We start from the raw sequence: 24271 nt of genomic DNA on the forward strand, positions 1-24271 counted from the left end.
TGTGTGTGGGGGGGGTGGTTGTTCTTCTGCCACTCAGGCACAGTGCACCATAAGTACAGTGGTGCTATCATGGTTCACTGCAGCCTCAACCTGCCAGGCTTGGGTCATCCTCCAGCCTTAGCTTCCCGAGTAGCTGGGACCACAGGTGTACATCACCTGTCCTATTTAATTTTTTGTAGAGTCAGGGTCTTGCTATGTTGCCCAGGCTGGTCTGGAATTCCTGGGCTCAAAAGTGAACTGCCCAACTCAGCCTCCCAAGGTGCTGGGATGACAGGTGTGAGCCACTATGCCCAGCCTAGAATTGGTTTTTCTTAAACCTGAGTTTGACACATGAACCCCACTTACATAGATATCAGCACACTCTCACAGCTCGAGAGTTTTCCTGAATCTCGATTCTGTCCGTTCAAGGTCAATATCTAAGAAAGAGTCAGAACTGACCCTCCCTCCGTGAAGCCTAAGAGCAAATGCAGCAGCATCTCAGTGTATGAGGAGACAAAGTAAGAAGGGTGGAAAATACACACTGAAATTCTAGTGCTAGAATCATAATCACCAACACTTTAAGAGGGAATCTGCTTTCCAAAATATGTAGCTGCTGGATTAACTTCAAAGTCACCAGATTCCACAGGCAGTAGCTCACAGGGGCACAGCTTTCTAAGGCCGCACAGCCCGGGACAGCGTAACAGCCTCAGGGCAAAGCAAACTAAACAAAGGCTTGGTTCTCTCAAGGACGAAGGTGCTCAAGTGTTTCCAGATATTCTTCTTCTTCTAAGTAAGTTAGATGCCTCCTACAACACTGTTTAGAGTGCCAGTGTATTCAGAAACATGAAGTTGAAAATACATCTCAGGACCCCAAAATCACTAAGGTAAAGGGACGTCAAGGTGAGGAAGAGCTTAGACCAAACCTGCCTCCCATGCTCTTCCTAACAGAGACAGCTACTGGGGGTGGGGGGAAAAGCCACGTACCTCCCTCACAACCGATCCACAAGGAAATTCCTCATGGACAGAGGACAGAACTCAAAGTCACCATCTGCACACGGAGATAAATGCGGATCTGACTGCTTCCTCTGGAAAGATGCACCAGAAATGCATTTGTCTGATCTACCTGTGACCTGGAAATCCCTCCCCGCTTCGAGCCGTCCATCCTTCCTAGACTGAACCAACGTACGTCTCACATGTATTGATGTCTCACGTCTCCCTAAAATGTGTAAGACCAAGTTGTGCCCCAAACACCTTGGACACATGTCCAGGACCTCCTGAGGCTGCCGCAGTGTGTCCTCAACCCCTCCTAAGGCTGTGTCTATAACCTTGGGAAAATGAACTCTCTATGGATCGAGGACTGTCGCAGAGATCCTTCTGGTTTACAGGAAGCATTCTCTCCTGCGAGTATATCAATGAAATCATGTGGAATTACAAAATGCCACTTTAGTAAAAGCCAAAGGAATTAGGGTTCTATGTGCTTCAAAAAAAAAAAAAAAAGTAACGTTCTATTTGTCAATGGACCATGAAGCCCACACCCCCTTTTGCAGTGAAGATGTCAAATGGGACGAGAGGCCCCTCCTGAGGATGCTACCCTCTGACCCCACTTCCCAGAGTCCAGTTTCCTGCTGCTCAGGGAACAGCAACCCCAGCTTCACGGGGCTCAGGCCTCCAAACCCAACTCCCACGCATGCTGGAGAATCACCCCAGGGACTAGCTAAGTGGCAGGTGCAACTCTCACCTCACCCCCTTAAAGGGGAAAAGGCACCTTCCCGCTCCTCTTCCTGCTGGTGGGAACAGGGGCAGGAGCTGGAGGATCAGGAGTCGGGCGGCAGAACGGAAGCAGCCTGGGTCCCTGCTAGTCAGAGTTGGCAAATGCCAACCATCCCCGACATTCACTTTGCAAATAAATCCTTCTCTTTTGTCAGGTCCCTGGTTATAAGTTTGCACCCATAACTTAAAAAGAAAAAAAAAACTCAGATTAAAAAATCGGTGTTTGGCTGACAATATTTCAATTATCTTGGGGCCTTGGGTCAAATGATGGCAAAACAGGAAACTGAACGCTGTTATTCAGGAAACTACCTTCCAGCGCCGTCTACCCTCCCAGGCTGTCACCTTATGGTTGTTTGTCTGCTAGATGATTAACAAAACTGTTCTGAAAACCTAGGTGTACAGAACAGACAAGAAGTCAGCTTGGGTTGAGGGGAAGCAGGATAAGACCCCCTTCCCCGCAGGATGGTGGAAGAGAAGGAACCTTCAGCACCTGGGTTTTCAGGATGCTGGATCTCTGAGAGCATCTCTCACAGCTCAAGTACAGCCAGACCCTCCTCTGACACAGCCTGTTCAGGCGAAGGTGGGCACCTGCCCTAGAGACCCACAGCCCTGTGCGGGGCTCAGCTGGAGCTGAACTTGCCTCCCTTGGTAAGAGTCAGGGCCAGGGGTGGGGAGAGGAGAGAAGCAGCAGGCCTGAGGGCCACTGTGGAAACTCCATGCCACGGTAACTCTCGTCTGATGTGCTCCGGCCAAAGCCACGCTTCTCGGAGGGAGTTTCCCTTCACACATCCGGAAATCATCAACATCTAGTCTCCCCACAGAACAAATCCTTCCCTAGGAGGCAGACGCTTGGCTGTAACACGGGGTAATGAGGGGCGCGCCTTCGTGCCCACTCTGTAGTGTTTCCTGTTACCTATTTTACCTTAAGCTACAAATGATTCCCGTTTACACGGGACACAGTGACACAGACAGCAAAGCACATGAGATTCAGTGTGATCCCACACCCGTCACTGCTGACCTCAAGTGCTTTGTTCGTTTTGCTTCTAGAGTTTGTATTCTCTCCCGGGGTTCCAGGCCTGTGGATTCAACCAACCATAGATCAACATATTTTTTAATGTGTTTGTACTAAGCATTCAGACTTATTATTCATTAAACAACTACTCGCATGGAATGTCCATGGTATAGCTGTTACGAGCAACCCTGACATGACTATCTGCAGGAGGATGTGCATATGTCATATGCAAACACGATGCCATTTTATTGCAGGGACCTCAACGCCCAAAGACCTTGGATTCCATAGGCAGTCCTGCAGCCCACCCCCATGGGCACTGTGGAATGGCTATAATAGAAAATATGGAGGTTTTAAACAGTTATGTACTAAATCTAATCTTTTGTTAAGAAATTAATGTGTATCACTTGTATTATTTGGAAGTCCTTCCTGGCCCAGAGACTTGACGTGTTCTTATCTTTTTGTCCACGGATCTAGCCATTCCAGTAAGCTTGTTGAACACAAATCAATTTTACAATTAAATTCTTACAAGAATCACACTCAATCTGTAAGCTGCTTTGGTTTTTAAAGTGAAATAACCAATAGTTTTGCCAACCTGCTATATCATAGAATAACAGGATAAAGCAGCCCCATGGCATGCAAAAACATGGGGTTTCAAAGCTAACCAGTATAAAACACGTTACAAACCCCTAAATATGAAAACGTTTTACACCAAAACAGATATTCCAGAAAAAAACAAGATGTTCAAAAAAGCCCTTTGCAGAAAAGCACTTTCCCCTTCATTTTTCACACGGTTTCCTGAAGCTTGTGTTTGGTGATGACCATGAACCAGAAGTAGCGTCCGCTGCAACTACTGTTACGGCAACACAGAATATTAAGGGGGGAAAAAAAAAAAAAAAAAGGCCGGGCGCGGTGGCTCAAGCCTGTAATCCCAGCACTTTGGGAGGCCAAGACGGGCGGATCACGAGGTCAGGAGATCGAGACCATCCTGGCTAACACGGTGAAACCCCATCTCTACTAAAAAATACAAAAAAAAAAAAACAAAAAAACCTAACCGGGCGAGGTGGCGGGCGCCTGTAGTCCCAGCTACTCGGGAGGCTGAGGCAGGAGAATGGCGTAAACCCAGGAGGCGGAGCTTGCAGTGAGCTGAGATCCGGCCACTGCACCCCAGCCTGGGCGACAGAGCGAGACTCCCTCTCAAAAAAAAAAAAAAAAAAGGACACAGCATATTTCCTATTGATGAGAACAGGTAGAGTGTTATAAAATGAGTGTGTCCTAAAGTCAACAATGTTCAAATTCTAGGTCTCCCACAGACACTAGACGGTAACCGCCAAAGCTTATGTACCTGGCAACGTTCAAGGAGACCAAGTTCAGAGCTGTCACAATGCAGCACCATCCTCACGCGATTATCTCAGGCAGGTTTGAGGGCAAGTGCCCCCGTCACAGTGGGAAAGCTGCCCAGCCCAGCACTTCCTGAGATCACAGACCTTCGCCTTCCCACGTCTTCAATAGTTCCTTTACACCGGGAACCACACAACAAAACCTAAAACACTTCCTCAAATCTCAAGACAGTCTTTAGAGCTCTTTTCCTTGCCCCTTCTCTTACTGAAAAAGCTTATTTTGTAAGCAACCTGTAGTGCTTACCAGAGCTGGGGCGGGAGGAGAGCTAGTGTTTGGTAGACCGAGTTTCAAGCGTGGGGAGACCAGAAAGTTCTGGAGATGGATGGCGGTGATCGCAGCACGACGGTGTGAACACACTTAATGCCACAAAACCATACACTTAAAAATAGAGTGCTGTGTAACTTTACCACAATCAAAAAACTGAGAAAAGTCATCTATAATTACTGTCTCCAATATCTTCCATCCTGTAAGTTACATTTGCTTTCGGCAATCCTCAGAGCAATCATGAAAAACTAATACCCTGTCGTCTCTGAAACGCAAAGTCGTTCAAGGGCTTTGGTTATAGGAAAGTAGCTGGAAAGCAAAGCGTCCGTTAGGCACAGCAGCCGTGATAGGACAAACACACGGTAGGAAGGTGGTGGTCATGCTACACACAGATGGGAAGGGTGTGGGGAGCCACAACACCTGATGCTTGGGAGGCACCTGGGCAGGAGCTGAGAATGTACCAAACACGTTCGATCATGCAACATTCACGGACCCCGAGTCCAGCCACCACCGCTGACATCCACTGTGGCTGGGGTGTCCTCCCAGCCTGTGATGGCTCGCTCCTTCGGTTAACTGCCTTGAATCTACTGGTTCCTCTCCTCATGGGCCTCTTTCCTGTCGTCTTCCTGTCATTTTTCTGTCAGCAAACACATTTCCTGTCATTTTCCTGAACTGACATGACATTTCCTGTCATTTTCCTGAACTGACATGACATTTCCTGTCATTTTCCTGAACTGACATGTCATTTCCTGTCATTTTCCTGTCAGCAAGCACATGCGTCCAGCCTGACCTTGTTGATGTGCTCTAGCGGCCCTGGACTCGAGCCGCACTGTTCCATCAGTGTGGCATTCGCGAGTTACCTCCTGGGAAATGCCAGGTGATGGTAACATCAACCAGGAGGCACAGCTGAGAAGCAGAACGCATGGTGCAGTGCCCAGAACGTCACGTCCTTGAACAGACGCTCCGTATCTTCTCCTCTCCTGCCAGAGCTTCACTGTAGGAAGGCGGCCATTCCTCCAGTGCTGCTACTTCCAACACCGGGGAAAGCAAGCTTCAGAAATGAACGGTGTCAAAGAGGGAGGACCCACCAGCAGGGCTACCGGCAGCCAGACAACCGCAGCCCCAGCATTCCCCAGCCACCATGACTGACAGCCCAGGCTCCAGAAATGCACGGCTTCAACCTTAGGAGTAAAAACCCTCCCAATCCAACTATTATTTTCAACAATGGGATTGAGGAATGAGGTGTTCTAACCCTGCCTCTCTCGACAGCACAGATCATCAGATCCCAGTTCTTATAGGATTGGGGAGTGGGGTGGGGTGGGGTGGGGTGGTTCCTAACCCTGCCCGCCTTCATAGAAAAGAACTTGGATATGATGACCTGTGCTAGATTAGCACTTTGCTTCTGCCATATGCAGTCATCCTCAGCACCAGGAAAAGTCAGAATCGTTGAGTGATGACACCAATACCAACACACGCCGTTCTGCGGCTCTGGTAACTGGCTGCACAGATACAACCCGATAGTGGTGAGGTCTAAAGACATCACCAGTCTTCCCAAGGATTGTGTTCCTGAATATTTTGCGTTTGGAATAACGGTCTTCTTTGCCAGGGCTGAGCCATGCTTCCCTCTCGCCTGTCCTCTGCCTTCACCAGCTTCGTGTGCGCTTCCGGACAAGTGTTTGTGCAGGTGCTATCACTTATTTCCACAGCGAGAATATACACAGACACCACACAGAAATGGGCAACCCCGTTAGGAGCTGTGCAGGGAGATCTAACTCATCCCATGTGCCAAATTCCTGTTGCCATGGAAATTAAAACTAACTAAACTAACGTTGCTATGATCTCATCTCTTACTGTACCACTAAAGATCATCTGGGTAAGAGGAATGTGCCTCTGCATAGCATTCAGCTCACATTTACATGTCGGTTTTTCCTGAATATGGTTATGTGAGATAGAAATCAGTAAGATGGGGTGTAACATACAGTATAGGATCGTTGTGTCTCCTAGCCTCAAACACTTCAAGATCCTCAGAAAATGAAGTTTAACTCTGGGGACGTGAGTTACATAGTAACTTGTTTTGGATACTATCATATCAACACCAAATAACTTCTTGAATTCCTTTTTAAATTGAAAAGCAATTTACAAAGCACAAAAGCCCCAATATTAAAGAATACAATTCAGTCTTTTTAGCATATTCTAAAAGCTGCACATCAACCACTAGTATGTAATTCCGGGACTTTTTCACCACAGGCCAAAGAAACCTTGAACCCATTAAGAGTCAGCACCTGGCTCCTTCCTTCTACCAGCCCCTGGCAATCACCAGCCAACTTCCTTTTCTCTGGATTTGCCCATTCTGGACACCTGTTGTGAGGAGAATCGTACAGTGCATGACCTTTGGTGTGACCTTCGGTGCTGACATCTTTCACGTCTAAGGTGAGTGGAATCTCAGTGAGTGACCGGTTGACAGACACCTGGACTGTTTCTACTACTATGAATAATGCTGCTGTGAAGATTCAGGCATGACATACTTTTTGGAAAAATGTTTTCAGTTTTCTTGAGCATATGGCTAGGAGTGAAATTGCTGGGTCGTACGGTGATTTCATGCTTTTCTGAGGAACTGTCAGACTTTTCCAAATCAACTGCACCATTTTACTTCCCCTCCCACTAGCAATATATCAAGATTTCAGTTTTCCCCAATTCACCAACATGTCACTGTCCAATACTGGGGTTTTACCCACCCATCACGGTGGTTGTGAAGTGTTATTTCACGGTGGTTTTGATTTCCATTTCTAAGATGACGAATTCTGCTAAACATCTCATGTGCTTTTTAAGGCATTTGTATGTCTTTCTTTGGAGAATGTCTATTCAAATCCTTTGTCCATTTTTAAATTGGATTTTTATTAAGAGTTTTTGAATATATTCTTGATATCAGGTCCTTATCGTGATAATGTATCCTGTTCTGTGGGTTGTCTTTTTACTTTAATAGTATCCTCTGAATTGAACATTTTTAATTTTGATACCGTCTTTTTCCCTTCAGTTGCTTGTTATAGCTCTAGACGTCTCAGCCAAGGAAACATTGCCTAATCCAACCTAACAGTTTCTCCAGGATTCTCCCCTAAAGGTGTTATGAGCTGAACTGTCCCCCTCCCCCAAGATTCCATGTTAAAGTCACAACCCCAGAAACCCAAAATGTCACTGTATTTACATACAGGGCCTTTAACTTGGCAATTTAGGTCCCCTAAGATCTTAAAAGTAGGCCCTGATCCAGTATGACTGGTGTTCTTTTAAGAGAATTTAGACACAGTCCTCAGTGCTGCATACACGTAAGAGAAACCTGTGAGGACACAGAGAAGAAGCTGTCTACACAGCATGGGGTGAGGCCCCAGAGAATCCAACCCTGCCCTCACCTTGATCCCAGGCTTCCAGTCTCCAGAAAAAAGGAAATAAGATGCTATTGTCTAAGTCGCACGGTCTGTGGTGTCCGTTATGGTACCCAGCAGACTGACAGAATGGGTCTCAGTCAGCTCCTTACATTGGAACCATGTTGAGCTTTGCATGTAGGGTGAGGAAGGGTCCAGTCCATCTTTTTCTATGTGGATACCCCAGTTGTCCCAGCACCATTGAGTTGTGAAAGGAAAAAAGTAAAGCAACCCTTGCTGTCCTCTCTCCATCAACAGATTAGAAGATACACTGAAGAATCATGGACAATTTTGTCGGTTTAAGCCAGTGGTTTTCAAACTTTTTGGTCTCAGGAACCCTTTGCACTTTATTAAAGAGCACAAAAAAGTTTTCTCATCAGGCCGGGAGTGGTGGCTGCTCATGCCTGTAATCCCAGCACTTTGGGAGGCAGAGACAGGTGGATCACTTGAGGTCAGGAGTTCGAGACCAGCCTGGCCAACATGGTGAAACACCGTCTCTACTAAAATACAAAAATTAGCCTGGCATGGTGCTGAACACCTGTAGTACCAGCTACTAGGGAGGCTGAGGCAGGAGAATCGCTTGAACTCAGGAGGCAGAGGTTGAAGTGAGCTGAGGTCACACTACCGCACTCCGGCCTGCGTGGCAGAGCAAGACTCCGTCTCAAAAAAAAAAAAAAAAAAAAAGAACATAATTTAGTTTCTTTTACAAGGATAAAGTCATTACATCTTAACACAGTCTTAAAGAAGAAACCATTTTCCAAAATAAGCAGCAGCGTGGCAACAGTTTGTGCTACTGTGAAAACACCTAACATCTCTGCACCTCAGACAGCAGGATTCTCATGCCTGCATCTGCGTTCAGTGGGCTGCAGAGCCATGGCTGAAGTTTATGAAGAAAGTCCGACCCCATACTGATATACAATTAGGAAGCAGTATTTTCATTGTGTTTTCAGATCATTTTAGGTATTCTCTGCTGCCAAATGTAACAAGTGGCACTTCCGTACAGGCTGTCTGCAACACAGAGTCTGTGCTCTGGTCGACGGGCCTTTCTGCCCCAATTCCTTCTAAGTCGACTGGTCCGTCTTGCACTTGAATGGCTTTTACCAGCACACGATTTTGTAATCACACATTGGTTAGAAAATACTGGTTCAGAGTTATGAGCGGCTTCCACATTTCATTATATGTCCAAAAAAAAAAAAAAAAAAAAAAAAAAAAAAAAAAAAAAAACCCCACATCAGTATCACCATTGATCACATGAGAAAGTGGTGGACACAAGATTTTTATGTTTTAATATTCGCTGGAAAGCTCAAATGTCTATCATTGGGAAAAATGTAAGGTACTTTCCTTGAGATGAAAGTCATTTTGTTCATTTTTCAGGCCACACCTGCAAATACCTCCATCTGAAGTGGCATCTTTTGTAAGTCATTCTTTATATAAAGGCGGCCGTTAGTGGAACAAGTGGTTCTGCAGGTTCATAGTTCAGAGGCACCAGTGCTCTCCCAAGAGATAACCATAAAATCCGCAGAAGACGCACCTGTGCGCACTTCCTGTTTCTCACTCAGAACATTCCAAAAGGAACCCTGAATCCCAATGCCACAGCGGGACTGAAGTTTGCTCTCACCCACACAATAAACCCAGGGAGCTCCCCCAGCCCCCACCCCGAGGCCACAGCCTTGGTCCTCTATCTGGTCTAGGGGGGCTCCTGCAGCTCCAGCCTAACAGGGAACAGAAGGCACCCACATGTCACAAAGCCCTCCCAAGGCCCAGCGAGCACTTCTGCTTATGTGCCAGCCAAGTGCGTTTGACAATTCTACAGCCAGCTGTACGGCAGGTAGCGAGGTACCCAGCAAATACTCAGGGCTCACGTTACTAAGGAAGGTGCACAGCGAGGTACCCAGCAAGTACTCAAGGCTCACGTTATGGAGGAGGAAACCAGGCAGATAGTGAGGTACCCAGCAGGGTTCACGTTACCCAGGAGGAAAGGAGGGTAGAGACAAGGGGGCTGGAACAGTCTGTCATAACCTTTAGCATTTACAAGGCTCGCTGAAGATTATCCGATTTGATCGTCACAACAGCTCACAAGATAGGCAGAGGCAAGACTATTTTCACTTCATAAAAAGAGATCCCGAGAACTGATGATGACCACGTGCTCTTCCCACAGGCTCCCAGAAATCCTCCTCAAATCATCTCTCAGTTGTATACATGTGATAATATCTCAGTCACGTCCCCTCTCTGCAGGGGAATTTTACTGCCGCCCTGCTGTTCCTTCGCACCCCTGCCCTCTCCTGCATTTCAGCCATGCCCACCATCCATGGGGAGTCTGCACCACCCCACCCCCGCTGCTGCTGATGGCTTGGGTCACGCTTACCTTTCATTTCCACCTACAGGGACCTGTTCTTCCTTCAAATGCAGCTCAAACTCACTCATTGTGTGAAGCCTTTCTGTCATGTGTAAAATCAGTCTGTGGAACGCTTCATTTAGGAGGTGCTTATGTTGCCTCATTGGCTGTGATCAGGACCAAATTCTGAGCAAACCAGGTGGTCCCCTCTCCCCATCTCTGCTCCAGTGCACTTAAAACAAGGATTCCTGGAAGCATCTTTTTAGTCCAATTCATGCATGAGTCTGCCCCACACACTGCAGAAAAGCCCTGGTGGTCGGTGGTCAGGGCTCAGGGCCCCCCAGGTAGGTAAGGAGAGCTTAGTGCCCTCTCTGGAGTTGTCGCTCAGAGACCCACGGCTGGAAGGGAAGAAACTTGCATCCTGTGAAACATCTAGGCCCCGAGACCCACTCAGGAGTGGAAAACGGGGAAGGAGCCTTGAACAGACCCTCGGGAGGGCAGACAGTGGGAGCCACGGAGGCCACCAGGAAGGAGGGAGGCAGGCAGTGAGGCCACAGGTGATGTGGCCGGGAGGGAGGTGTTGTGACCAGAGGTGAGGTGGTGGGCGGATGACACGGCGTGGTGTGGGGAGGAGATGTGGCCAGGGCAATGTGGCCAGGGAAGAAGACACAGCTGGAAGGAAGCGACAAGAGGGGTCTCCAGGCCCCAGACTGTGCCTGATTTATAGATGACATTTTACTTAAGATGTTATATCTAACTTTAAAGAAAAGTAGCAATTTCGACCCTTGTGTACATTTAAAGCACGGTACAAATTGAGCACATTTCCCAAACCAAAGAACAGGGCATTGAAGAAAAAATTCATTTAAGATCAGAAATAAAGAGATCCTACAGCTCTTCCAGTCCAATCCCCACCCTAACGTGAATGGGGGGAAAAGGAAGTAGATTCTAGTCAGTCAGCATTAAAGGCAAAACCGATCCACTTTACTTTCTAGACAGAAAACAAGAAGCTCATCAAGGAATCCCTACAAACAGTACCTTTAGTAGTTCCCGAAATGCAAAATTCACCTACAAATTAAATCAACTGCTAAGTGTGTATAGAGTAATTTTTTTCATTATTGCCTTCCTCATCTGCAGGGGCTTTTTTAGACCTTGTTTCCCCTTAATTGCCTCCAACACCCAGGAAATTTAAACCCCACAAGTAAACTGTGTCTCGATTCATGCCCAGCGTCCTTTGGAGCAGACAGTCCGTTGCTCTAAGACGTTCTTGTCACCTAAGCACCGAGTACAGCCTGAGAACGCACAACACGCACTCACACAAACTCAGACAGACAACAGGTGAGATACGGCACATGAGGAGGAAGACAAGATAAATGAGCTTCACTGACACCCCAGATCCGACAAGAAATGACACACGCAGCCTGCTCTGGTGCAGGTGACTCCTGGAAAACAGCCAAGGACAGCATTTGGAGAAGCAGCACCGCAGGCCAGGAGGGTCTGGGGGCTTAAGAAGGGAGGGGCGCCCCGACCAGGTACTGGGGGATTCAGAAGGGAGGGGTGCCCCGACCAGGTGCTGGGGCTTCAGAGGGGATTGGTGCCCCGATCACTTCCTGGGGGCTTCAGAGGCAAGGGGTACCCTGACCACGTGCTGGGACTTCAGACGAGAAGGCACCCCGACCGGGTCCTGGGGGCAGCAGGACAAGCCCAGGGTTCCGTCGTCACTTTTCACTCCCTACTCCCGAATCTCGCCCTGAAGTTGCAGCCAGTCCAGATATTCATTTACCCATAAAATTAAGTATCTGTGAGTAACACAAGCCACTAATCCACACAGATCTGAGTCTACAGATACCTCCCAGAGACGCCACCATCCCTTCTGGTAGAAGAACAGCCCAGGGGCCCACGCTGCTAGGAAGGGAGACTGTCTCCAGCCTGACGCTGCAGAGTCCTCAACACAAAGTCTACCTTCTGGAACCATGCCGTCTCCTACAGAGGCAACTAGGGGCATGTAGGGTTTTTTAAAATCTTTTTTTTTCTTAAGACAGAGTCTCCCTCTGTCACCCAGGCTGGAGTGCAGTGGCTCGATCTCGGCTTGCTGCAACCTCTGCCTCTCGAGTTCAAGTGATTCTTCTGCCTCGGCCTCCCGAGTAGCTGGAATTACAGGCGCCTGTCACCGCGCCAGACTATTTTATTTGTATTTTTAAGTACAGATGGGATTTCACCTTGTTGGCCAGGCTGGTCTTGAACACCTGACCTCACATGATCCACCCGCCTCGACCTCCCAAACTGCTGGGAATACACGAATGAGCCACGGTGCCCGGGCCATATAGCTATTTAAATTTGACTAAAATTAAATAAAATTAGAAGTTCTCATTTACACTTCAAGCATTCAGTTACCCACAGGCGGCCACTGACCAGAGGCTGGTAGAGATGTCACACTCCACACTGCAGAAGGATCTAGGGACGAAATGGCTCTAAGATCATCTCAGAATCTTTATGTTGAAGCTACTGAAGTTTTACTCTGATTATTATAGACATCAGCATTCTCCCACTTAAAAATGTCAGTGCTATTGCAATGATCAGATCTGTGACTTCCCATCAGCTCTTCTCTTCCTGGATAGATAACTGTAGAGCATCTGCACTCTGCCTCCACACTAAGGGGTAGTAGAAGGCTCCGTGTAAAATCAGGGGGAGAAAAAAAAAATGAATCCCTAGTCCGCCTCCCCCCCTACAATTTTGTGAAACTCCTCTTAATATGCAGAATAACTGCCAGAGTTGCAATAAAGAAGCATCCCTTGACCAGGAAGCAGCAGGGAAGCAAGAGGAGGGAGATGCAAAGACCCTCCGTTCCCTCTGGGACCCCAGGCCCAGCCAGGACTGAGAAGGGCCGCACAGCCCGGCAGACCCGCACACCTGATGCGAACCATACACACGGCTTCCCTGGGCCTCGGTCCCCTGCTCTGCCCTCACTGGCCACTGTGGCTCTGGGTAGAGGCAGCTCCCTGAGCCCCAACACCCACAGCCAGTCCCCTCCTTGCAGGTCTCAGCTGTGCTCTCACTGCCTCCCTGACGCTTCTCATCATCCGCGTACCGTGTCCACTCTACCCCACAGCCCTTGCTACCGCCCACCCCACCACGGAGCCAAGCACACAGCAGGTGCCCAAGATGCCCCAGTGGGCGGGCATGCCAGCGTAGGGCTTGGAGTTCCAAGGGCCTCGTCCCGCATACCACCACAAACGCCACGGAGGCTGTGGAAGGGGTCCAGGTTTCAGGCCTGTACTCAGCTTCTCCTGGCCCCCGAGGCCAAGAACCTAGCAAGGGAGCGCAGCCGGAAGCAGGGTCCCAAACCCCCTTCATGCTCCTCAAGAGGAAGGGGGCTTCGGGGCACAACCCCACGAGCGTCTTCCTCCTGCCAGGCTGCCTGTCACAGCCCCGACACCTTCACAGCAGGGAAACCCACTCCTGTGAGGAGAAAACCACCAAGTACAACGGGAGCCACGTCCCCCGCAGCGTCTGCTGAGCCCAATAGCGACAGCAGCAGCCGGGCCCCCACTCAGCACACACCGACTCCGAACCCGCCACGCACACCACAAGGCCGACCATCTTGAAGCTCAGCTTCCACTCGTCAGGGCCCTCTTCCAGGAGAGCTCGGCATGTCTATCTTCCCTGGGATCACAGAAAGGAGTGGGACCCAACCCCGAGTGTGCACAAAGTTAAGCTCCCACTAGCTGTGCAGACAACCTCCCTGGCCCTGGACTGAGAAGGGCCCAAGCGCAAACAGCCATATTTTGCCCGCACAGGTACGGAATTCCGTCAGCTCTCTCAATGAAGTCGTGACAGGTCAACTCCAGGCTCCTCAGTGCTCTGGGGTTCACCTCGGGCCACTGCACCTTTGAAACGTGGCTGTGGACTCCTCTAGGGTGCTCACTTTCACGGCCCATTTCATTCAGACACTGCAGGCCCCTACCGTGATGTCAATACCCAGGACACCCCTGCTGGCATCCTCTGAGATGCTGCTGCAGCTGCAGCTGCAGCTGCAGCTGCTGTGATCTGAGAACAGCCCTGCACAGGCATCAAAGGGAGGACTTCTCAAGTCTCCTCCAGGGGCAGTGACTACCGCTTTGAAAGACGTTGCACTGAATCCTGGGTGAGCCTGGCTTGGTCCGCAATCTAATCCGGGTTGCTGGGGAGACACACTCTGTTGTAATTGACAGAGGCTGTGGGTGGCAGCTCTACCAAGACTGATAATTGCAACTAGTCTGAGATTTACTATCCATACTTTCTATTTGATGTTTCAAAGGAAAGCATCGTGAAGTTCCAGTAGCAAGGAATTTTCTACAATCTATCACATTAAGATACAGCAGAAATGTAGCTAAAATGTTCATAGCGTCTATGCAGAGGAAGAGATGGGTCTATTTCAGGAAAAGTGCTTGCTGGCTTTTTAGAAACATAGTGAAATCCCTGACAAGTAAAAGGTTGTTTATACTTTTTCTTTGGAACAGAGGGAAAGTTCTTTCTTATTATTTGAATACATTAGCTATATTTAAGTGTTCTGGTAGACTGAGTATTAAATATTCAAAAGGAAGTAATTCTGTTCGGTCTATTTCATTCTTTAAATGTAGCTTTCAAAAACTGACAAATACCTGGCCGGGTGCAGTGGCTCACGCCTGTAATCCCAGCACTTTGGGAGGCCGAGGCTGGTGGATCACGAGGTCAGGAGATTGAGACCATCCTGGCTAACACGGTGAAGCCCTGACTCTACTAAAAACGCAAAAAATTAGCCTGGTGTGTTGGCGGACACCTGTGGCCCCAGCTACTCGAGAGACTGAGGCAGGAGAATGGCGTGAACCTGGGAGGTGGAGCTTGCACTGAGCCGAGATCACACCACTGCACTCCAGCCTGGGCGACAGAGCAAGACTCCATCTCAAAAAAGAAAAAATAAATAAAAAGTGGAAAACACCCCATATCTGCCCTGGCTCCGGCTATCTCCATGGAGTGGACAGAGCTTGAGAAAAGCTCACTGTGGAGGCGTAGAAGGCCAGGCCAGGCCGGGCCGGGCCGGGCCTTTGCTCAGCAGATGAGCAAGAGGGTCAGCCACCCTAGTGAAGAAGCCCATGTTTGCTATGTTACTGATGATACCCACATAAATTTCTATTTGCCTCCCACACAGACCTGGGATCTATGTTTGAGCAAGCGACTCATACCAACAGTCCCTCCATGCCATCATTTCCCTGACCTCCCCCAGAAAAGCCAGGCCAGGCAGCGTCCCCACACGGGCACTGGGGCCCAGGAAGATCCTGGTCCTGCCCCTCTTCTCTCTCGTCCCTGCAGCACCCTGGCTTGCTGTGGAAGCCCAGCAGTGCTGGCTGAACCCACGTTCACCTGGGGCATTCAGGAGAAGCCTCTGTGCAGAAATCAACTGGGAAGTAGGATTGTGTGTGCTGGCAGGTCACTCGAATGGATTTGCAGAACTCAGTTTTCAACACAGGTGCGCCACCAAGTCCCTCAAGCCCTTTGTGAGCCTAGAGCCACAGAGCCATTTGCGGCATTCTCACAATCTCTAACAACCCTGCACAGAGGCCCTGTTTTTCCAAAGGACCATATAATTTTCCGTGTAGACAAAGTTTGACATAATGAAATAAAGTGAAGTCACCACTTCTATTTTCTATTAATCCATTCATTCAAACAAGTATCTCTTGAGTATGTGCATCGAATACTGTGGAATTAGGATTTAGTCCATGCCTTCAAGAAATATACATCACAGAAGAAAAGGTATAGCTTGTAACTAACAGTGCTGAACAGGCAAGAAATAAACATCATAGAAGGAAAGGTAGAGCTTGTAACTAACGTCATAGAAGGAAAGGTGTAGCTTATAACTAACAGTGGTGAACAGGACAGAATTTCACAGGCTCATCAGGAGCTACCGAGGAGGAAGCCATGATTCACATCCACCTGCAGTAGATAAATGTTTCCCGGATAAAGTAACTTTTCTACAGTGATATCTGCTCCTTATTGTTTAATCCTGCTCGATAGGGTATTAAATTAGCACTTTATGTGCTGCTTATATAAAATACATCATTGTCAGGGGAGGTTATAAAATAATACTTCACACAAGCTTGGGCTGTGAATGGTGTGAGGCAATGAGACGATGTGTTCCCCGTGTTCTCGAGACGAAGAAGGGTCAAGACCCTGCTTCCCTTCTCCTCCCCACCGCCCTGTTCCCAGATGAGGGGCGGAGGCAATGCCGCCGGGCAGTCCTAGAGCTGGCTCCAGGGCCAGGACAGCACGCCCAGACTCTCTGTGCCCCATGTGATAAATACAGACTATGGGGCAATCACCAATTTACCTGGCAGTGGGGAGAGTCCTTCGTCAAAAGCCTGTGCTTCCAGGAGCCAGGACAAAGCAGGAGCCCCTAGGAAAACAGTTCCGGGTGCTCCTGAAACCTGGGCAGAGTCACAGTCTGGCAGGAAGCACCAGTGATGCAGGTGTGCCCAAGACTGGGAGGATGGCCAGATGCCTGGAGACCAGACCGGCCTGCAGGAGATGACCACCTCTCTCTGGTTCATTAGAGACAGACAGTCTGGGCTTCACTTTTGTATGTGGAGTCTCACAGTACAGAAATGTCACAAAGGGATTAGACTTCGTATACCCCAATTTTTTTAATTTAAAAAACACAATTATTTCAACTAATTCTAAATCCAACAAAGAAAAATAAATAAGTATATAAACGCATACCTCCAAAATGTAAACCACAATCTCTTTACCCATAGGAGACCCAAAATTTTGTTTACCTTTTCTTCAGTATTATCACTTTTTTTTTAAGCCATTACTGAGGTGTCTCCTCACCGCCCCATGAGGAGGTTCATGGGCTCTTCAGGGCTCTTTGCTGTTTCATCGTTTTTTAGATTTAAGGGCAGGATCATTTTCCCACACTTGCTTGCTTCCCTGATCACCAATTTTTCACAAGGACATCATTGTGCCTCAGAAAACCTAGTAACTGAACTTCATTAAAAGTGAAAACAATAAGGACGTGTTGGCTGCTATGACAGCATCCTCAGTCACCGAATCTCCCTGGGGGACCCGACACACCCCCAATCTCCTTGGAACCCCAGCATGCAGGTATCGCTGCGGCTGACAGGACTGACCTACCCTGGGGGGGCATGAAAGCAAAGAGAAGAGAAAGCAGGTGACTCATTTAGGAAACTTCGGTGATTCTCTCGAGTCACGTTTCTCAAGGTGTCAGGGGAGAGCCACATGCAGGGAACCTCCTTGGCCTGGCAGGTGGCAGACTCCTGGGACCCTCCTCAGACACGTTAATCGGAGAATCTAAAGGCGGGTAGACTCTGAAAAGTATCTGTAAAGGAAGGACTTAGCTCTGCTGTGACCCTACTACACATGGGGTCACGCAGGATGCTGCTTCCGGCGTCCAGTCTCCATTTCACTCTCCTGGGAGGAACACCCGTCAAGTCACAGAGCACGGTCTTCAGCGAACACCTTCCTGCGCGAGCTCCACTGTCTCCCAGCCCTGCAGGAGTAGCCGCCGAGTAGGGGAAACAAGTCTTTGCTCCTGACCCGGCCACCTTGATGCTGGGCATAAAGACCAGCACTGCTACGTCTCTGGGGAAAGGAGCGGCCCTGGGCAGGAATGCACTTGGCAGCCCCGGGGAGTGGCCAGGTATGGACAACCAGGCCTCTGCCCGCAGACACGTCAGCACAGCATCCTGGAGCAGAACTTCCAGCCCAGCTGAGCCTACAGATGGCTGCAGCCCTGGACAGCATCTTCACAGTGACCCGGGGGACTGGGCCAGAGCCGCTCAGCAGGGCTGCCCTGAATTTCCAACCTGAAAAAGCTGTACAGTCGTACGTGTATGTTGCCTTAAGCCCCTAGGTTTTGGGGTCACTTGTCACACAGCGACAGACAGTGGATGTGCACGGACTCCCAAGGCCACGATGGCCTCTGCCGGCCTCACCCGGGCTGTCTCATCTGTTCCCGTGACATCACGTTTCTCAGAGCCAAAGGCTGCCAGGGCCCCCTCTTTTCTTCACGACGTCGTTACAAGCTCACGATACAAACTGAAAATACCCAATATGTAAAATACAACGTATGACGCAATACAGGGTGAACGCGCAGGCACATACACAGGCGAAACAGGCGCATGCGCGAAACAGGTGTATGAACACAGGAACAGGTGTACACGCATGAAAGAGGTGAACGTGTGAAGGTGTACACGCGTCAAACACGTGTGCATATACACATGAAAGCACCAGACATGAAGGGCTGTCTTTGGGAGCCTAGTTTTTAGACATCTCCCTCACCCTTTTACATCTGCACGATCACAAACACAGCACACCACAGTACTGAGGGGAAGCCCCAGCTTCTCATGGGGGCACATGAGGCTTTTTATTTATGCCACAGGTTGCATCACTACATCCTAGAACTGCAAGGCCCCCCACTGCCAGGACTGAGTCAGGTCCACCCTGTGCTCCAAGGACCAGGCCGCCTGCCAGCCCATACGGACCTGCCCCTCAGATGGTGCTGCTGCTTCTAAAACAGAGGCTCAGCCCCACCCAGAGACCTGCAGTACCTGTTATTAAATCAAGACTTGGCTGTGGGTAAACGTGAAGATTTTTATTAAACATGACTCTGGAACATTCAAAGGACCATAACTGAATGCTCCTTTCACAGCCACGGCGTGTCCAGACGCTCATGGAGAAGGCCAGGGAGTGGGAACCCACGGAGCCCCGACAAAGCAGACTCGGAGCTGAGTGGCGCAGTTAGCACCGATTTTGTTTGACACTTGCCTTTTATATTCAGATTAAAGTAAAAAACAACACGCAAAAGTAGCTCACATTCTATTTCAATTCTCTATTTTTGTAGTAACTGGGCCCCTTTCCCTCTGCTTTCCCAGCCAAGCGATAAATAGGCCCAGCTGGGATTTGTCAAAGTCTGGACCTCTGTTGTAGAGTAAGTGAGGAGGGTAGGGAGGGGAACAGGAGTGGTGAGGAGGATTGGGGGATAGGGAGGGACAGAGGAAAGGAGGGAGAGAGAGAGAAACCCCCGGAGGACTGGAGGCAGGAGGGATGCTCCCTGGCAGCCTCAGGTTCCCCATTCCAAGGTAACTGAGCTGGCATCACGCACGCGGTACCGTCATATGATTTGGCTGACACACACCAGAATGACAACAAAATGCTTGAGGAGAAGACTAAGCACCAGCATCTTCAGATTAAGGTAGTGTCCCGGTTTCACGCTTGCCTTGTATGACATTGTATAAATTGTAAAGATAACACATTTTCTTACCAGCCACGCTGTTCCCCAAATACTAACTATAACAAAGATCAGACAGCATCTGAGTACTGAGCGTGTGTTAAGCCCCGTGAGGAAGGCATCATTTACTTTGCTAGAGAAAGAAACAGGCTCTGAGAGAAACTTCCTGAGGCCAGGCAGCTGTCTCCAAACCCACCTCGTGCCTCCTGACCCTGAAGGTGGAGGACCCAAGTCATTCACGTCAATAATTTACCTACATGCATGTCAGATTGAGATTCAGCCCCCAGATCTAATCATCTCTATGCAGGAATGTGTCAGGAAGGTATACAATTCTATGAGTTCGACCTGGGGGAACAAAGGCAGGCACCCTCGACACAGATGTAGGGCGGAGGTGGGCGCCCAGCACAGGAGCATGTCCAGCCCTGCCCAGTCACACAGCCACCCTGCCATGCCAGTGCAGGAGCCGCCACCGCGTCTCGGGGAAAAGCAGCTTCTCCTGCACAGGAATCTTCCCCTGAAAGTGTGTTCCTGAGAAGGTGTGGACCAACATCTCAGAAATTAGACACCGTGTAACACGCTTATCTATACAGGCTGCCTATGTCAGGGAATCACCAATAATTCCCATCTCGCCATCAATTATTTCTGGTAAATACTGGTTATTCTAAGTTAACTGAGGCAACACAAGAACAATATAATGGAAATGTCAGAGTCAATCAGCTCCATCTGCTGAAGAGCTGGGACTAATGATGAAACCTAAGGAATCCTGGAGAACGCAGCAGGATCCCAGACCCCGCGGACCACCCCAGCCTCCTTCCACAGGAGAGTTAGTCGTGGCGCCAAGGAACGGCTTTCCAAGGAATCTCAGAGGAACTCAAGGTCTTGAAAGTTTAATGGGAATTGAATATTTGCATCTGAGTCACACGAGCACATTAAAAGTAAAATTTCCTCTTTCCACTAGAATTATGAGCTTGCGGCGGCGACACTGGCTGTATCTCATGCTCGTGAGATGTTTGGGCACAGCCGTGCATCTCTGGTGAATCATTTATAATAATATGAAAGAAGTGCTTGGGCCCTCGATCCAGGACCACAGACCCTACCAACGAGGGTCTAAACAGGACAAGCCTCGGCCTGGAGAGGCTGGTGTCCGTGGGGGCTGGGAGGAGCACCAAGGAAACTCAGGGGCAAGCCCCACCCAAGCTCGGCATGTCCTACCCCACGCAGTCGACATCAGCCACAGGGATCTTTTGTTGTTTTTTTGTTCAGGAAGGAACATATTAAAAAGCCCGGGGTCCAGGGCCTGGACTCCTCAAAGCTCTCCACAGAGCCGGGTTAATTGGCACCTTCCGCCATGTTAAAATCAACTATATATGGCTGCTGAGGGCATCTCAGAGCAGGTGTAACGCTGAGCTTTCTTGCTGTCTGGGGAAAGCAGGAATTCCAGGCCTCTGCCTTCCTACCTCCCCAGAGGCTCTAGCCCAGATGAGCTCAACTTCTCCCAGGTAAGGAGCACAGAAAAGCTTCCCACATGCCCCTCAGGTCACACACGAGCGGTGCAGACCCTTGCACCTTGGCACGAGCCCTCCCAGAGGCAGCAGCCCAGCCCTGTGGCCCCGGCCTGGCAGGAGGCAGCTGCTGGGGCCCCTGCTCAGGGTTCAGCACAGCGAGGTCCAGCCACAGCAGGTGAGACATCCACCACCCGGCCATTCATCTTTAACCTAAAACAGACACAGGAATTTGGCAAGGGGTTCCTTCCCCTGACAAACCCATCCTTCCTGTTCTCATCTCTCCCTCCTGCCCCAGTACTGCGCCCAAGGCCACCCAGCACTGCGCCCAAGGCCTGACTCCCAGTTTCACAGGGAATCCAAGACAATTAAGATTTTGAGAAACTGGGAGCTACACAGAAAATGAGTCATTAAAGCCAGTGTCCACTGATCCTCCCCTCCCCACAGCGGAGAACAGTCCTCGGGATAAAACCCATGGGGCAGGGAAGACGCGATCAAGGTGGGCAGGACAGAGGAGCCACAAAGCAGGTGGTTCGGAGAACAAGGCCACGTGAACACAAAGCTAAAGTGCTCAGCGGCTGGAAGACAAAACACAGGAGACAGAAACACTGACCATTTACAAAGAAAAGAAAAAAAAAAGCCTCACTCTTAAGAGTCCATCAAGATTTAAGTTCTCAAGTCACAATGTATCAGCACAGACTTCTCATAATGCCTGAAACTTGGCGCAGTAAACACGTGAATCAGTTCTCCCAAGTCCATCGTTTTCTTTGATGAGCCTCTTGAGTCTCAGGCTGGTTTCAAAGTAAGCCCTTCTCTGTTTGTTGATGACTTAATAATTAACATACTTGAAAACACATTGACTTCCAAATTAATCTGCTAATAAAATATTAATTACCACACTGGCTGTCATCCACAGAAAAAAACACAATCACTTTCTGGTTTTAAAAACATTAGAATTCAAAGCCACTTTGCCCATCAGAACAGCCCCGGCTTTTGACAAGGGCATTCCAAAGCTAATCTGAAAAACTAGTCCAGGCCATGATCGCTGGGGGGTCGGACTTGCCTCATCACCCCACCTCCCTTCTGGAATTAGACAGAACTTAGACGCTTAGTCTGATGGGAAACATTTACAATCTATTCTCTCCGAAGCTACCTGGAGGATTTCCTCCACATGACAAAGCCTTGGTCTCCACAACCCCTTATCTGACAACTCTCTTAACCAACTGTCAATCAGGAAATTTTCAAATCTACCTATGACCTGGACACCCCTGCTTCCAGTTGTCCCACCTTTCCAGACCAAACCCATGTACATCTTACATTTATTTGATTGATTGTCTTATGTCTCCCTAAAAGCTATAAAACCAGGCTGGGCTCTGACCACCTTGGGAATACGTTCTTAGGATCTCCTGAGGGCAGTATCAAGGGCCATGGTAACTCATTTGGCTCAGAATAAATCTCCAAATGCTTCACAGAGTTTGACTCTTTGCTGACACGGTACCTTTCATGGGTATTCATCGAGGGGACTCACAATCAACCGGAGGCATCAGTTGCCCACTGTGCAGAAGTCTCTGCAGGACTGAGCCTCTGGCACGGGGACTCCAACCCCTGAAGCAGCAGCTCTCCCACGTCCCACGGCCTGATAGACCTGCACCTCCCGGGCTTCTCATTTCAGAGTCTCAGCAACAAATCTACCAAACGTGATCAACATCACAGAATATTCCTCGGGGCTTTTGGCTGTTGTTTCTCCCCAAGTTTACTCTAGAACCAGAATGGCAACACTCGGAACAGGATGGTTCTCAGTCACCGACCCTCCTGGTAAATACACTGTCTCCAAGGCCCTTTCCCGCCAGTCACAGCTTCCTTCATGTCAGGCTCGAAGGCCACCTCCCCAAGAAGGAAACCTCTTCAATCCAGCAACCACAGCTCCTGTTCCCATCTAGAGCTTGTCTGCCAGGAAGGGAAGACTCCTCATTCCAGAGACAGCAGGTGCCACAAACTCAGGGTATTAGCCATTGCGAAGGCAAACACTCATGAAATTAATAGACTTTTTCCTCCTTGGATACTGACGTTTTCTCTTCTGGAGGTCAGCCAAGGCCATCTGCACGAGTCACGAGCGTGATGGCTCCAGCCCCTCCTTCAGTGTCAGGAGTGTGGCTCCACTCTGAGACCCTCCTGCATCAGCCAGGCCATGCACCTGTTCCCACGACTGCTGTCAGCGGACTACAGCGATTCTAAGATAGTCAGCAAGCTGACGTTCCTAAGGAAGCATTTTAAAGAAAAATGTGTAAGTTTTATTGCATGAAATCAGCTACATCTTTTGCTACTCCAGAGGCTTGTTTTGCTTTCCTCAAGGTTCTCTACAATGATCCTGACAGTCAAGGTTCCCAGTTACAGGCAGAGGGTTGGGCAGGCCGCGTCTGAAGTGTAACACACAGAGGATCCACGTCAAAGGATTTTCCCTGTTCACCAACATCATCAGGACAAACTTTAAACAGTAATAATCTGCCTGTCTGGAAAACTGAGCTCACTTGAGGACTAATGCAACAAATGTATTTGACAAAGTTGCAGGTGGACGTTTTAGTGAATGAGTCACTATTTCAAGGAGGATAAAGGCTCACTATTCAAAGGCATGTTTTTGTCAAGTTTTCTAATTTCAGCTTCATGCATTTAAATCATGAAGTGAGACTTGTACCTCATACATTACAGAATCTCTACAAAATAGACAAAATTCCAATTCTGTACCTTCACTCTCATTCTTTTCCATATGTGTACAGATGGTCGTAATTTAAGTTGGCATTCCAACAGGATTTCTAAATTAAACTGTCTTCTACTTTAAACACTACGTGTTAAACATTACACATTCCATTGTTCAACATTTATAGCAGGGTCTGTATGGCCCGTTTTAAAGATTTCTTCCTCACTAAAAACAAGTGTTTAAACAATAAATGGTCTACTCTAAAATATTCTAGAGACAGAGATACATTTGGAGAGTGGACACACTTAACACAGAAGTCCGCAACATCAAACAGGCACAACCAGCAGTAAGGGTGGAAAGGGCGCCATGTGAGTGCCCCTAAAAACACACACAAGCCTGGCTGCTTAAAAGGAATGAATATAGCTCAACACTCCTATGTGAACATTGATGTGTCTACTGCCTTACAGAATCCTCCTAGCTGAGCTGCAGGAATCTTCTTTGGAACCTTTTCTCACCTACACTGCCTACAGGTGCCCACTGGGCTCCCTGGGCAGTATCATGTCTTTGTTTAGAATATCACACTATTTGGAGGCCTGTTTAATCCCAAGTCAGAGCCTTATCATAACTCAGACACCATCCCT

General features: G+C 48.8%; 2 long non-coding RNA genes across 6 annotated transcripts in view; one reads left to right on the plus strand and one right to left on the minus strand.

The window, feature by feature from the left end:
• LOC135968768 (uncharacterized) overlaps window positions 1–19009 on the plus strand; it is a 28139-nt gene extending 9130 nt beyond the window's left edge. Inside the window, exons 1-3 of one of the 5 annotated variants that reach the window (XR_012429540.1) lie at window positions 5220–6107; window positions 6671–6853; window positions 14791–19009. This is a non-coding gene — a long non-coding RNA (uncharacterized lncRNA). Of the gene's footprint in view, window positions 1–5219; window positions 6854–9213; window positions 9254–14790 lie in introns of those variants that run through there. The other 4 variants (XR_012429542.1, XR_010583734.2, XR_012429541.1 and 1 more) reach the window with 4 other exon arrangements.
• LOC135968769 (uncharacterized) lies at window positions 7425–9489 on the minus strand. The gene is made up of 2 exons (XR_010583735.2): window positions 8949–9489; window positions 7425–8682 (listed from the first exon to the last, which is right to left on the minus strand). It is a non-coding gene; the product is annotated as an uncharacterized lncRNA (long non-coding RNA).
• Window positions 19010–24271: the final 5262 nt, after the last annotated feature.

The sequence above is a fragment of the Macaca fascicularis genome, chromosome 20 (assembly GCF_037993035.2).
Source record: "Macaca fascicularis isolate 582-1 chromosome 20, T2T-MFA8v1.1".
NCBI classification, from domain to species: domain Eukaryota; kingdom Metazoa; phylum Chordata; class Mammalia; order Primates; family Cercopithecidae; genus Macaca; species Macaca fascicularis.